Here is a 14,919-nt window from a genome sequence, read left to right on the forward strand (position 1 = left end):
GATGTCACTTGTGGCTGAGTGCCTGATAGGCCAGTGCTGGTGATGTGGGTGCAGTTTGTGGTTGTGATGTCACTTGTGGCTGAGTGCCTGATAGGCCAGGGTTGGTCATATGACTGCAGTTTGTGTTTGTGATGTCACTTGTGTCTCAGTGCCTGATAGGCCAGTGCTGGTGTGATATGTGCTAATTTGTTACATCAAATTGAGAAACAGCCTTGAAACATCCTGGACTGTGATGTCTGCTTATTGGTTACATCAAAGTAAGAAACAGCCTTGGAAACATCTGTGGGAACATCCTACATCCTGTGGTGGGGGCATGTACCCTGCCTGAGATAAGGGAGTTGAGATAGCAAAGCGGCAATGTTAGTTTAGATAGCCTAATATGGTGATGGCGATGTCACACAACTGTGAAATATAGCACGACTTCGAAAGTTGTAAAATATATGTGTGACCTGAGGGTCACCACTCACAATGCAGAGGGCTGAAGAAGACCCCCTAGCAACAGCCGGCGCAACCGCAGAAGTTACAGGAAGTGCCACATATACCTGGAGCTGGAATTGCATATAAGGAGACTGTGAGGGGGGGATTGCGCGCGCCGTTGGTGGAGCAGGAGATTCCCCCGGCCGCCCAGCGCTGTTTTGCTTACTTGTAACTTGCTCAATTATTTTATTAAATTGGAATTTATGCAACCTGGCCCGAGTGGTTGTCAATTTGTCGCGTTTACCTGTAACAATTTGGTGCCGTGACTCGGATACAGGCTTCCCTGGTTTCGGGACTCTGACTCAGGGGAGGCGCCCCATCCCATCTTCGGATGGCCCCTGAGTGGGTAGTTCCCCTACCAGAACCTGTATTTCCGAACCCTAAATCAGGACAAGTAAGCAAAAGAACTGCAGTACCCCGTAAACTTTGTGCACGAAGATCCGAACGAAGACTCAGGACTGAGTGAGTATATGTATGCGGTTCCGTTCGGTTGGGGTGGGATACCCGGAGCACGTGAGAAGTCCCCAGGGGAGTGCGGACCCTCCAGGAGAGGGGGTCCTTGTGTAACAGGGGACGGAGTGAGTGCGGACCCTCCATGAGGGTGATTGTGTAACAGGGGACCGAAACGGGGCACCCGTCGGCCGACTGGGCCGCCCGCTGCGAAGGGACAACCGTCCTAGCAGTTAAAGACTCGGGTGGTGTGAGTGCGGTCCCCTGCGGAGAGAGAGAGTTGTAATAGGGGACCGAAACGGGGCACCCGTCGGCCGACTGGGCCGCCCGCTGCGAAGGGACAACCGTCCTAGCAGTTAAAGACTTGGGTGGTGTGAGTGCGGTCCCCTGCGGAAAGAAAGAGAGTGACTGGGGTGGGTGCTCCGGAAGATGGGACAGAAAAAGAGCAAGTCTTCTGATCCCATAGAGGGCTCTACGGTACAGTTACCAGATATACCGCCCGATAGCCCTTTAGGATTAATGATTAAGTATTGGAACGATTGGCCCTCCAGAAAAGGCAAAAGTCGAGAAAAAAATGGTACATTACTGTATGCAAGTATGGGGTGGGAAGCAGATTAGAGGAGACCACCTTTATTGGCCAGTATACGGGTCTTTTGAAAATTGGATATGTCAGGCTCTAACTATATATGTGAATTCAAAGGAGCCCTTTAGTTTAGAAGAAAGTGAGTATGCTAGTTTATGGATAAGACCAGATACTCGGACCATGATATTTACCTTGAAAGAGAAGGGTTCGAGGAAGAAAAGCAAAACACTGGAGGAACTTCCCGTTTCTCCTCCCCCCTATATTCCCTCAGCTCCGGCTCAAAACCCAACACCAGCCCCTCCTCATAGCCCCTCTCCGACGACCCCAGACTGGGATCTAAACCCTCCTAGTTCCCCAGAAGAAACCCGAAGGGTCACGAGGAGTCAAACGAGGGGAGGCGGGCGACCTGATCAGCTGTACCCCTTGCGAGAACTCCCCATGGGAGGACCGCAGCCGGGGATGGGATTTGTGTCTATGCCCCTGAGTTCAGGGGACGTACGGGATTTTAAGAAAGAAATGGGGAATTTATTAGAAGACCCTTTAGGGGTGGCTGAGAAATTAGATCAGTTTTTAGGTCCAAGCCTTTATACATGGGAGGAATTACAATCCATCTTAAGCATATTATTTACAGCGGAAGAAAGGGAAATGATCCGTAGGGCTGGGATGCGGATTTGGGATCAACAACACCAACAAGGTCCCGCTGCAGATATTAAATGGCCCACCCAACGGCCGGACTGGGACAATCAGAATGCTGAGCATCGGACACATATGTCCGATTTGAGAACCATAATAGTTCAGGGAATCAGGGAATCTGTTCCCAGGGGGCAAAATATTAATAAGGCCTTCATGGAACAACAAAAGAAGGATGAGACACCAACAGAGTGGCTCGAGAGACTTAGAAAAAAATCTGCAACTTTATTCCGGGGTAGACCCCAGTACCCCTGTGGGACAGGCTCTATTGAAAACACAGTTTGTAGCAAAGGCCTTTCCAGATATTAGAAGAAAGCTAGAGAAGTTAGATGATTGGCAAGATAGGGGGCTGGACGAATTGCTGAGGGAAGCTCAGAAAGTGCATGTGCGGAGGGAAGAGGAAACCCATCGGCGGCAGGCAAAGATTCTGATGGCAGCAGTCCGAGAAGGGTAGAGAGGAATCCAGGCACAACCCCCTAGGTCGTATAACAGACCTAAAAGAAAGCCACTTCACCAAGAAGGACAACCCAGAGAAGTTGTGACGAGGGACTTGAGGCAGGTGGAGTGTTTTTATTGCCAGAAAAAAGGGCATCTGAAGAGGAATTGTAGGAAGCGAATGCAGGATGAGCAAATGTTCCAAGAAGATTAGGGGGGTCAGGGGCTCTATTTGCTGGGGACTCATAAAGGAACCGAGCCCTTGATAAAATTGAAATTAGGTCCCCAGCGACAAGAAGTAGAATTCCTTGTGGATTCTGGGGCAGAAAGATCTACTGTCCAAACGGTACCCTGGGGGTGTAAACCATCCCCAGAGAACTTATAAGTGATAGGAGCTAAGGGAGAGCCCTTTAAGGTCCCAGTAATTAAAAATGTGGAAATAGAATCAGACTCTCGATTAAGTGTTGGATCCTTTTTATTAGTTCCCGAAGCTGAATATAATTTACTGGGCCGAGATATGATGGTTGAATTAGGAGTCAATTTAGAAGTAGAGAATCAAGAATTAGTTATAAAATTATGCACCCTTACTATTGAAGATGAGGCCAAAATCAACCCTGAAGTTTGGTATACCCCAGAATCAGTAGGAAAACTAGATATTGCTCCTTTTGAAGTGAGCATACGGAATCCAGAAATCCCTGTTAGAGTCAAGCAATATCCAGTGTCACAGGAAGGGAGGCAAGGACTCCGACCAGTAATCCAGAGGCTAATAAATCAAAGGTTACTGGAGCTTTGTATGTCTCCCTATAATACCCCCATACTGCCCGTAAAGAAACCAGATGGTACTTATAGATTGGTACAAGATTTAAGAGAAATAAACAAAAGAACAATTACCAGGTTCCCAATTGTAGCTAACCCCGATACCATACTTAGTCAGCTGTCACCTGAGGCTAAATGGTATACGGTTATAGACCTGAAAGATGCATTTTGGGCATGCCCCCTTAAAGAAGAATGTAGAGACTTTTTTGCCTTCGAGTGGGAAGACCCAGATACCCATAGGAAACAACAACTCCGATGGACTGTTTTACCACAAGGGTTTAAAGAATCCCCTAATTTGTTTGGGCAAGCCCTGGAGCAGGTTCTAAGTACTTACGAAACTAATCCTCAAATTACTTTAACACAATATGTGGATGATTTGCTTTTAGCAGGAAAAACCCAGGAGGAAGTTAGATGTGAGAGTATTAAGTTGTTAAATTTCCTAAGTTTAAAGGGATTGAAAGTATCGAAATCAAAGTTGCAATCTACGGAAGAAGAGGTGAAGTATTTGGGACATTGGCTTAGCAAGGGCACAAAAAATTGGACCCTGAAAGGGTAAATGGTATACTGTCAATAAGGCCCCCGAAGAGCAAAAGACAGGTCCGACAATTGCTGGGGTTATTAGGGTATTGCAGACAATGGATTGAAAATTATAGCAATAAAGTAAAATTTTTATATAAAAAAACTAATAGTAGATGGGCTAATAAAATGGACTCAAACCGATAATCAAAGCCTCGAAGAATTGAAGGCTGACTTGGTGAATGCACCTGTTTTGAGTTTACCAGATATTAAGAGACCATTCTACATGTTTATTAATACACAGGAAGGAACAGCCTTTGGAGTCCTAACACAGGAATGGGCAGGGAAAAAGAAACCTATAGGGTATTTTTCAAAATTGCTAGACCCCGTCAGTCGGGGATGGCCCACTTGCCTACAAGCCATTGTAGCTACAGCCTTATTAGTAGAAGAGGCTAAAAAGATAACCTTTGGAGGAGAATTAAAAATATATACCCCTCATAATATACGAGGAGTATTACAACAAAAAGCCGAAAAATGGATAACCGATGCCAGACTATTAAAATACGAGGGCATTTTAATCCATTCTCCAAAGTTGGAAATTGAGACTACAAGCTTGCAGAATCCAGCCCAGTTCCTGTATGGGGAACCCAGTGGTCAATTAAGACATGATTGCATGCGTCTAATAGAATACCAAACTAAAATAAGAGAAGATTTAGAAGAAGAAGAGTTACCAGAGGGGACTAAATTCTTTGTGGACGGATCCTCTCGTGTAGCTGAAGGGAAACGCAGATCAGGGTATGCTATTGCAGATGGGAAGTCTCTAGAGTTAATAGAATCAGGGCCCCTACACAAAACTTGGTCGGCCCAGGCTTGTGAATTGTATGCAGTTTTTAGAGCCTTAGAAATTTTAAAGGGCAAAATAGGGACTATATACACCGACTCTAAATATGCTTATGGAGTAGTACACACATTTGGGAAAATGTGGGAAGAAAGGGGACTGATTAATTCACAAGGGAAGAATTTAGTGCACGAAAGATTAATCAGAAAAACTTTAGAAGCTCTGAGGGGACCTCGGAGAATCGCAGTAGTACATGTTAGGGGCCATCAAAAAGGCACATTTTACCACATAAGGGGAAATAATCTAGCAGATGAAGAAGCAAAAAAAGCAGCTTTACACCTATTGTCTGAAGGAAAAGAGGGCCAAGATAAACTAGATACCAGGATGAGTTTTACTAAACAGGAAATAGATAAATTACGACAGATAGGAGCCCTAGAAAAAGAAGGTAAATGGGTGCTGCCCGATGATAGAGAAATTGTATCCAAAGGCGTAGCTTGGAGAATCATGAAAGAATTCCACCGACAGACTCACTGGGGAGTGCAAGCATTAGTAGACCAGTTTGGAACTAAATATATGTGCATTGGAATATATGACATAGCAAAAAGACTAGTGGGAGAATGTTTGACCTGTCAGAAGGTTAACAAGCAGCACCTCAGAAAAAAGGTCCCAGGGGGACGATCCATAGCCAGGAGACCATTTGAGAAAATACAGGTTGACTTTACAGAACTCCCAGAAGTGGGCAGGTATAAATACCTATTAGTTATAGTAGATCATTTAACTTACTTTGTAGAAGCTTTTCCCGTAGCCCGAGCAACTGCGAAATCGGTAACCAAGATATTGTTAGAAAATATCATACCCCGGTATGGGAATGTATTGGTCATAGACTCAGACAGGGGGCCACATTTTACATCCAAGGTCATTAAAGAAACATTAGATCCTTCAGGAATCAAGTGGGAGTATCACACTCCCTGGCATCCTCAAAGTTCAGGAAAGGTAGAAAGGATGAATGGGGAAATAAAAAAACAGTTAACAAAGCTAATGATGGAAACCCAGATGAATTGGATCAAGTGTTTACCCTTAGCTTTGTTGAATATACGAACTCAGCCCAGAACTGACACAGGAGTCTCCCCTTTTGAAATGTTATATGGGATGCCATATGATTTAGAAATACCAAAAGAACATCCTAAAGTAGAAGAGAGATTATTACAGAAATATATTACAGAGCTTATGAAGAGAAGACAAGAATTGATAAAGAAAGGACTAATAGCACAGAGACCTCCACTAGATGTAGCCATTCACCGAGTTAACCCTGGAGACAAGGTTTTAATTAAAACCTGGAAAGACTCATCCTTGACTCCCCGCTGGGAGGGACCTTTCCTTGTTTTGCTTACCACAGACACTGCTATTCATACCGCAGAGCGAGGATGGACACATGCTAGCAGAATTAAAGGACCGATTTCAGAATCATCGTGGGAAGCCTTTGGAAACCCAGACAATTTAAAAAGTAACCTTTAAGAAGAAACCTGGAAACCTCGATAAGTGAGACCACCTTTTGTAAAACCTAACATAGTATTTGTTATAACCCCACATTGTATTTGTTATCCCTTTGTGTGTTATGCATGTAGGGTTTGTAAAGGGAAGTAGTGGACTCATTGTTAGTACGGGTATCTCCCTAACGGCATTTGCCGCCCTTGTTACGACAAAATTGACTTATTGGACATTAAAAGATCTTAAGAAAAGATCGGTAGAACGGTGGGAAGCCTTTGTTAAAAGGAGTACAACCAGAGAAAGGTTGTACCCACGCCAACCACCCCAAATCACATAAGGCTAAAATTGAAAACACCAATTATAGGCGGACCGCGCCGTATGTTGAGTGTCACTCTTGGGAACTGGGAAGCCTTTAAAAAAATCTAAAAGGCTCATACAGGAGGTTCCCCTGAAGAATACGGCTGCTGCCGAGAAGACGGTACACCCTGCTGCTCTGAAGCAAAAGAGTAGGCAGGGGAGGCAGAGACGTATAGAACTTGTGGGGATCGAGGCCGATAAGCCACCTCCTAAGCAGGAATACCCAAAATTGTAAGACCCAGACTCTTTAAAGTCCCAGAGACACTTGGCATCACGGACCGCCCCTCCAAGGCATTAAGGGTTCGTAAAATATCCGTTGACCAAGCCATGGGTCCACTACTCCTCTGGAAGATGATTGTGCTGGGCTTATTAGGAAGACGAATCCAAGGGGAACATAATGTACACCAACCCTTTAAATGGTCATTAATGAGATGGGAAGATCAAACAGTGATCCAAGTACGAAGTGTACCCGGGAACCCTACATTCACACCTACCTTGTGTGAATTGGTACCCATTGAGCCATGTTTAAATCTAAAGGGGTTTTACTTTTGCCCTAGTTCTAATCCTGGGCGAGGATACTGTAACTACCCAAACTCTTATTATTGTGCTTATTGGGGATGTGAAACTATAGCCTCTGATTGGACACCCGGCGCAGGATCAGATAAGTTTATTCAGATCCAGTGGGGACCCTATGGTTGTACACCCCCCAAACGAGACTCTTCTGGAGGTACGCGTCCGTCCTCCCATTCGGACTGTAAACATTTAATGATAAATATCACCCGTCCTGAAGATCCAGGGTGGTTTTTGGGAAAGACCTGGGGAGTCCGGTAGTGGGAGCCTGGGACCGATAGGGGTGGATTGATTTTCATAAAGAAAGAAAGTGTGCAACCTGCTCCTCAAGCAATAGGGCCGAATCTAGCCGTTAAAGGAGCAAAATTAAGAATCAAACCAACGGCTGCGATAATGAATTTGACAAGTATTCCTATGAGCCACCCCACCCCGAAAGATACTGTTGTAATCTCAGAAAGTAAAGCCACAGAGGGGGTAGACAATCCTCTGTGGAAGATTGTACAGGCAACCTACAAAGTATTAAATGCTACAACCCCTAGTATAACCACCCATTGCTGGTTATGCTACGACATAAGACCCCCTTTTTATGAAGCAATAGGAGTAAATATGACATATACTGTGAGCAATGATCCCGGCTCACAGTGTCAATGGGAAGATAAGAAGAAGGGGTTGACCATGGAGCAAGTTACGGGAATGGGAATGTGTATTGGTAAAATACCAAAATCAAAGAAAAAGCTGTGTGGGTCTGTGACACTGCAAACCTACACCTCCGAAATTGGATGGATTATTCCCACCCAAGGAGCTAGGTGGATATGTTCAAAAACTGGCCTAACTCCCTGTGTCTCCCTAAGGGTACTTGGTGAGTCCCAAGAATATTGTATACAAATAGAGGTAGTTCCCAGGATCTTGTACCACCCAGAAAATGTGATGTACGACCATTGGGACACCCCTCATCCGGTCCGAGTAAAGAGAGAACCAATCACCGCAATTACCATAGCCACCTTACTGGGCCTAGGGGCAGTAGGAGTGGGAACTGGAATCTCCTCCTTAGTGGTGCAGCAGCAGAGCCTTAGCACCCTACGAGCAGCAGTGGATGAGGACTTAGAACGAATAGAAAAATCCATTACAGCCTTAGAAAAATCGTTGACATCGCTATCAGAAGTAGTTTTACAGAACAGAAGAGGGATGGACCTCTTATTTTTGCAACAGGGAGGATTGTGTGCAGCCCTAGGAGAAGAATGTTGTTTTTACGCGGATCATACAGGAGTTGTCAGGGATACTATGGCGAAATTGAGAGAAGGCCTTGAAAAACGTAAAAAGGAAAGAGAAGCCCAGCAAGGGTGGTATGAATCATGGTTCAGTCATTCTCCCTGGCTAACAACCTTATTGTCTACCATCGCGGGCCCATTGGCTTTACTAGTACTAGTGTTGACCTTTGGACCGTGTATAGTAAATAAAATAATTAACTTAGCAAAAAGCAGACTCGAAGCTGCCCACCTACTGTTGATAAGAAGTCAATATGAACAACTAAATGAAGATGAGAGTAAGCATAACCCTATGCTCTCCCTGGCACAGGAGGTTGTTGCTCGATTTGATGAACAAATTAGAAGGGACCAAAACAAAAAGGGGGGATTGTGATATGTGCTAATTTGTTACATCAAATTGAGAAACAGCCTTGAAACATCCTGGACTGTGATGTGTGCTTATTGGTTACATCAAAGTAAGAAACAGCCTTGGAAACATCTGTGGGAACATCCTACATCCTGTGGTGGGGGCATGTACCCTGCCTGAGATAAGGGAGTTGAGATAGCAAAGCGGCAATGTTAGTTTAGATAGCCTAATATGGTGATGGCGATGTCACACAACTGTGAAATATAGCACGACTTCGAAAGTTGTAAAATATATGTGTGACCTGAGGGTCACCACTCACAATGCAGAGGGCTGAAGAAGACCCCCTAGCAACAGCCGGCGCAACCGCAGAAGTTACAGGAAGTGCCACATATACCTGGAGCTGGAATTGCATATAAGGAGACTGTGAGGGGGGGATTGCGCGCGCCGTTGGTGGAGCAGGAGATTCCCCTGGCCACCCAGCGCTGTTTTGCTTACTTGTAACTTGCTCAATTATTTTATTAAATTGGAATTTATGCAACCCGGCCCGAGTGGTTGTCAATTTGTCGCGTTTACCTGTAACACTGGTGATGTGGGTGCAGTTTGTGTTTGTGATGTCACTTGTGGCTGAGTGCCTGATAGGCCAGTGCTGGTGATGTGGGTGCAGTTTGTGGTTGTGATGTCACTTGTTGCTCAGTGCCTGTTAGGCCAGTGCTGGTGACGTGGGTGCATTTTGTGATTGTTAGGTCACTTGTGGCTGTGTTCCTGATAGGCCAGTGCTAGTGAAGTGACTACACTTTGTGTTTGTGATGTCACTTGTGGCTCAGTGCGTGATAGGCCAGTGCTGGTGATGTGGGTGCAGTTTGTGGTTGTGATGTCACTTGTGTCTCAGTGCCTGATAGGCCAGTGCTGGTCACGTGGGTGCAGTTTGTGGTTGTGATGTCACTTGTGGCTCAGTGCCTGATAGGCCCGTGCTGGTGATGTGGGTGCAGTTTGTGTTTGTGATGTCACTTGTGGCTGAGTGCCTGATAGGCCAGGGTTGGTCACATGGCTGCAGTTTGTGTTTGTGATGTCACTTGTGGCTCAGTGCCTGATAGGCCAATGCTGGTCACGTGGGTGCAGTTTGTGGTTGTGATGTCACCTGTGGCTGACTGCCTGTTAAGCCAGTGCTGTTCATGTCGGTTCAGTTTGTGTTTGTGAGGTCGCTTGTGGCTGAGTGCCTGATAGGCCAGTGCTGGTGATGTGGGTGGAGTTTGAGTTTGTGATGTCACTTGTGGCTCAGTGCCTGATAGGCCAGTGCTGGTGATGTGGGTGGAGTTTGTGTTTGTGATGTCACTTGTGGCTCAGTGCCTGATAGGCCAGTGCTGGTCACGTGTGTGCAGTTTGTGGTTGTGATGTCACTTGTGGCTGAGTGCCTGATAGGCCAGTGCTGGTGATGTGGGTGGAGTTTGTGTTTGTGATGTCACTTGTGGCTGAGTGCCTGATAGGCCATTGCTGGTGATGTGGGTGCAGTTTGTGGTTGTGATGTCACTTGTTGCTCAGTGCCTGATAGGCCACTGCTGGTGATGTGGGTGCAGTTTGTGGTTGTGATGTCACTTGTGGCTGAGTGGCTGATAGGCCAGTGCTGGTGATGTGGCTGCAGTTTTTGTTTGTGATGTCACTTGAGGCTCCGTGCCTGATAGGCCAGTGCTGGTGATGTGCCTTTAGTTTCTCTTTGTGATATCGCTTGTGGCTGAGTGCCTGATAGGTCAGTGCTGGTCACGTGGGTGCAGTTTGTGGTTGTGATGTCACTTGTGGCTCAGTGCCTGATAGGCCAGTACTGTTCATGTGGGTGCAGTTTGTGTTTGTGATGTCACTTGTGGCTCAGTGCCTGATAGGCCAGTACTGTTCATGTGGGTGCAGTTTGTGGTTGTGATGTCACTTGTGGCTCAGTGCCTGATAGGCCTGTGCTGGTCCTGTGGGTGCAGTTTTTGTTTATGATGTCAGTTGTGGCTGAGTGCCTGATAGGCCATTGCTGGTGATGTGGGTGCAGTTTGTGGTTGTGATGTCACTTGTGGCTCAGTGCCTGATAGGCCAGGGTTGGTCACATGGCTGCAGTTTGTGTTTGTGATGTCACTTGTGGCTTAGTGCCTGATAGGCCAGTGCTGGTCACGTGGGTGCAGTTTGTGGTTGTGATGTCACTTGTGGCTGACTGCCTGTTAAGCCAGTGCTGTTCATGTCGGTTCAGTTTGTGTTTGTGAGGTCGCTTGTGGCTGAGTGCCTGATAGGCCAGTGCTGGTGATGTGGGTGGAGTTTGAGTTTGTGATGTCACTTGTGGCTCAGTGCCTGATAGGCCAGTGCTGGTGATGTGGGTGGAGTTTGAGTTTGTGACATCACTTGTGGCTCAGTGCCTGATAGGCCAGTGCTGGTCACATGTGTGCAGTTTGTGTTTGTGATGTCACTTGTGGCTCAGTGCCTGATAGGCCAGTGCTGGTGATGTGGCTGAAATTTGTGTTTCTGATGTCACTTGTGGCTCAGTGCCTGATAGGCCCGTGCTGGTGATGTGGGTGCAGTTTGTGTTTGTGATGTCACTTGTGGCTTAGTGCCTGATAGGCCAGTGCTGGTGATGTGGGTGCAGTTTGTGTTTGTGATGTCACTTGTGGCTCAGTGCCTGATAGGCCAGTGCTGGTCCTGTGGGTGCAGTTTGTGTTTGTGAGGTCACTTGTGGCTGAGTGCCTGATAGGCCTGTGCTGGTCCTGTGGGTGTAGTTTTTGTTTATGATGTCAGTTGTGGCTCAGTGCCTGATAGGCCATTGCTGGTGATGTGGGTGCAGTTTGTGTTTGTGATGTCACTTGTGGCTCAGTGCCTCATAGGCCAGTGCTGGTGATGTGGGTGCAGTTTGTGGTTGTGATGTCACTTGTGGCTCAGTGCCTGATAGGCCCGTGCTGGTGATGTGGGTGGAGTTTTTGTTTATGATGTCACTTGTGGCTCAGTGCGTGATAGGCCAGTGCTGGTGATGTGGGTGCAGTTTGTGTTTGTGATGTCACTTGTGGCTCAGTGCCTGATAGGCCAGTGCTGGTGATGTGGGTGCAGTTTGTGGTTGTGATATCACTTGTGGCTGAGTGCCTGATAGGCCAGTACTGGTGATGTGGGTGCATTTTGTGATTGTTAGGTCAATTGTGGCTGTGTTCCTGATAGGCCAGTGCTGGTGAAGTGACTACAGTTTGTGTTTGTGATGTCACTTGTGGCTCAGTGCGTGATACGCCAGTGCTGGTGATGTGGGTGCAGTTTGTGGTTGTGATGTCACTTGTGTCTCAGTGCCTGATAGGCCAGTGCTGGTCACGTGGGTGCAGTTTGTGGTTGTGATGTCACCTGTGGCTCACTGCCTGTTAAGCCAGTGCTGTTCATGTGGGTGCAGTTTGTGGTTGTGATGTCACTTGTGGCTCAGTGCCTGATAGGCCAGTGCTGGTGATGTGGGTGCAGTTTGTGTTTGTGATGTCACTTGTGGCTCAGTGCCTGATAGGCCAGTGCTGGTGATGTGGGTGGAGTTTGTGTTTGTGATGTCACTTGTGGCTCAGTGCCTGATAGGCCTGTGCTGGTCACGTGTGTGCAGTTTGTGGTTGTGATGTCACTTGTGGCTCAGTTCCTGATAGGCCAGTGCTGTTCACGTGGCTGCAGTTTGTGTTTGTGATGTCACTTGTGGCTTAGTGGCTGATAGGCCAGTGCTGGTGGTGTGGGTGCAGTTTGTGGTTGTGATGTCACTTGTGGCTCAGTGCCTGATAGGCCAGTGCTTGTCCTGTGGGTGCAGTTTGTGTTTGTGATGTCACTTGTGTCTCAGTGCGTGATAGGCCAGTGCTGTTCATGTGGGTGCAGTTTGTGGTTGTGATGTCACTTGTGGCTCAGTGCCTGATAGGCCTGTGCTAGTCCTGTGGGTGCAGTTTTTGTTTATGATGTCAGTTGTGGCTGAGTGCCTGATAGGCCAGTGCTGGTGATGTGGCTTCAGTTTGTGGCTGTGATGTCACTTGTGGCTCAGTGCCTGATAGGCCAGTGCTGGTGATGTGGGTGCAGTTTGTGTTTGTGATGTCACTTGTGGCTCAGTGCCTGATAGGCCAGTGCTGGTGATGTGGGTGCAGTTTGTGGTTGTGATGTGACTTGTGGCTGAGTGCCTGATAGGCCATTGCTGGTGATGTGGCTGCAGTTTGTGTTTGTGATGTCACTTGTGGCTCAGTGCCTGATAGGCCAGTGCTGGTGATGTGGCTGCAGTTTGTGGTTGTGATGTCACTTGTGGCTCAGTGCCTGATAGGCCGGTGCTGGTGATGTGGCTGCAGTTTGTGTTTGTGATGTCACTTGTGGCTGAGTGCCTGATAGGCCAGTGCTGGTCCTGTGGGTGCAGTTTGTGTTTGTGATGTCCCTTGTGGCTCAGTGCCTGATAGGCCAGTGCTGGTGATGTGGGTGCAGTTTGTGTTTGTGATGTCACTTGTGGCTCAGTGCCTGATAGGCCAGTGCTGGTCCTGTGGGTGTAGTTTTTGTTTATGATGTCAGTTGTGGCTGAGTGCCTGATAGGCCACTGCTGGTGATGTGGGTGCAGTTTGTGGTTGTGATGTCCCTTGTGGCTCAGTGCCTGATAGGCCAGTGGTGGTGATGTGGGTGCAGTTTGTGGTTGTGGTGTCACTTGTTGCTCAGTGCCTGATAGGCCATGTGCTAGTCCTGTGGGTGCAGTTTTTGTTTATGATGTCAGTTGTGGCTGAGTGCCTGATAGGCCAGTGCTGGTGATGTGGTTGCAGTTTGTGATTGTGAGGTCACTTGTGGCTCAGTGCCTGATAGGCCAGTGGTGTCCATGTGGGTGCAGTTTGTGGTTGTGATGTCACTTGTGGCTCAGTGCCTGATAGGCCATGCTGGTGATGTGGGTGCAGTTTGTGTTTGTGAGGTCACTTGTGGCTGAGTGCCTGATAGGCCAGTGCTGGTGATGTGGGTGCAGTTTGTGTTTGTGATGTCACTTGTGGTTGAGTGCCTGATAGGCCAGTGCTGGTTACGTGGGTGCAGTTTGCGGTTGTGATGTCACTTGTGGCTCAGTGCCTGATAGGCCAGTGCTGGTCACGTGGGTGCAGTTTGTGGTTGTGATGTCACTTGTGGCTGAGTGCCTGATAGGCCAGGGTTGGTCACATGGCTGCAGTTTGTGTTTGTGATGTCACTTGTGGCTCAGTGCCTGATAGGCCAGTGCTGGTCACGTGGGTGCAGTTTGTGGTTGTGATGTCACCTGTGGCTGACTGCCTGTTAAGCCAGTGCTGTTCATGTCGGTTCAGTTTGTGTTTGTGAGGTCGCTTGTGGTTGAGTGCCTGATAGGCCATTGCTGGTGATGTGGGTGCAGTTTGTGTTTGTGATGTCACTTGTGGCTGAGTGGCTGATAGGCCAGTGCTGGTGATGTGGCTGCAGTTTGTGTTTGTGATGTCACTTGAGGCTCCGTGCCTGATAGGCCAGTGCTGGTGATGTGCCTGTAGTTTGTCTTTGTGATATCGCTTGTGGCTGAGTGCCTGATAGGTCAGTGCTGGTCACGTGGGTGCAGTTTGTGGTTGTGATGTCCCTTGTGGCTCAGTGCCTGATAGGCCCGTGCTGGTGATGTGGCTGCAGTTTGTGTTTGTGAGGTCACTTGTGGCTGAGTGCCTGATAGGCCAGTGCTGGTCCTGTGGGTGTAGTTTTTGTTTATGATGTCAGTTGTGGCTCAGTGCCTGATAGGCCATTGCTGGTGATGTGGGTGCAGTTTGTGTTTGTGATGTCACTTGTGGCTCAGTGCCTCATAGGCCAGTGCTGGTGATGTGGGTGCAGTTTGTGGTTGTGATGTCACTTGTGGCTCAGTGCCTGATAGGCCCGTGCTGGTGATGTGGGTGGAGTTTTTGTTTATGATGTCACTTGTGGCTCAGTGCGTGATAGGCCAGTGCTGGTGATGTGGGTGCAGTTTGTGTTTGTGATGTCACTTGTGGCTCAGTGCCTGATAGGCCAGTGGCTGGTCCTGTGGGTGCAGTTTGTGGTTGTGATGTCACCTGTGGCTCACTGCCTGTTAAGCCAGTGCTGTTCATGTGGGTGCAGTTTGTGGTTGTGATGTCACTTGTGGCTC

This window comes from Apteryx mantelli, unplaced genomic scaffold (assembly GCF_036417845.1).
Source record: "Apteryx mantelli isolate bAptMan1 unplaced genomic scaffold, bAptMan1.hap1 HAP1_SCAFFOLD_75, whole genome shotgun sequence".
In the NCBI taxonomy this organism is placed as follows: Eukaryota; Metazoa; Chordata; class Aves; order Apterygiformes; family Apterygidae; genus Apteryx; species Apteryx mantelli.